This window comes from Orycteropus afer, unplaced genomic scaffold (assembly GCF_000298275.1).
Source record: "Orycteropus afer afer isolate SDZICR_OR568_19922 unplaced genomic scaffold, OryAfe1.0 scaffold00027, whole genome shotgun sequence".
Classification (NCBI taxonomy): domain Eukaryota; kingdom Metazoa; phylum Chordata; class Mammalia; order Tubulidentata; family Orycteropodidae; genus Orycteropus; species Orycteropus afer.
Window position 1 is genome coordinate 3,512,706 of NW_006921614.1, and position 754 is coordinate 3,513,459.

Below are 754 nucleotides of genomic sequence, written 5' to 3' on the forward strand. Positions count from 1 at the left end.
GGTTTCCACTCCTCGGAAGGAAGGTTGGGCAATCTACTTCCGTAGTGATACTGCCTTGGAAACCCAAGGAGGGGTTGCTATGAGTCGGGTCCGACTTGATGGCAAATAACAACAACAACAACAAGCTTTTGACAACATTCACTCAAAGCATCTCCTCCTTCCAATAATCATAATGAGAGAGTTAACCAGGCACAAAATGCAGGCTAAGTGGCTTCCACCATTTCTCTAAGAACTTGGATGGTACCTGGCATGTATTGGCTCAGATTTGGCTATTACGATGTACTCTCTTCATCTCAAATGAAGCTAGTTACATTAGTCCCTGAGAGTAAAACCAGTTGCTGTCACATGAACTCCAACTCATAGTGACTCCATGTGTGTCAGAGTACTGTGCTCCATAGGGTTTTCAAAGGCTAACTTTTCAGAGGCTAATTTTCCAGAAGTAGATCATCAGGCCCTTCTTCCAAAGCACCTCTGGGTGGACTCAAACTGCCAACCTTCATGTTAGCAACCAAGTGCATTAACCATTCGCACCACCCAGGGACTCCTATTATGCCTAACTTATACACAAAACAAAACCATGACCTTTTATGGTCACCACTTCAAGTACCATTAGATTGTTACTGTTGTTGTTGTTGTTATGTGCCTTTGAGTCCGGAGTTAACTCACAGCGACCCCTCCTTGGGTTTCTGAGGCAGTATCACTACGGAAGTAGATTGCCCCATCTTCCTTCCGAGGAGTGGCTGGTGGGTTTGAA

At 45.0% G+C, this 754-nt stretch overlaps 1 protein-coding gene across 1 annotated transcript in view; it reads right to left on the minus strand.

Moving 5' to 3' along the window:
• The window catches only part of LOC103192400 (desmoplakin), a 48,540-nt gene that overhangs the window by 11,915 nt on the left and 35,871 nt on the right, over positions 1 to 754 (minus strand). The window lies entirely within an intron of this gene.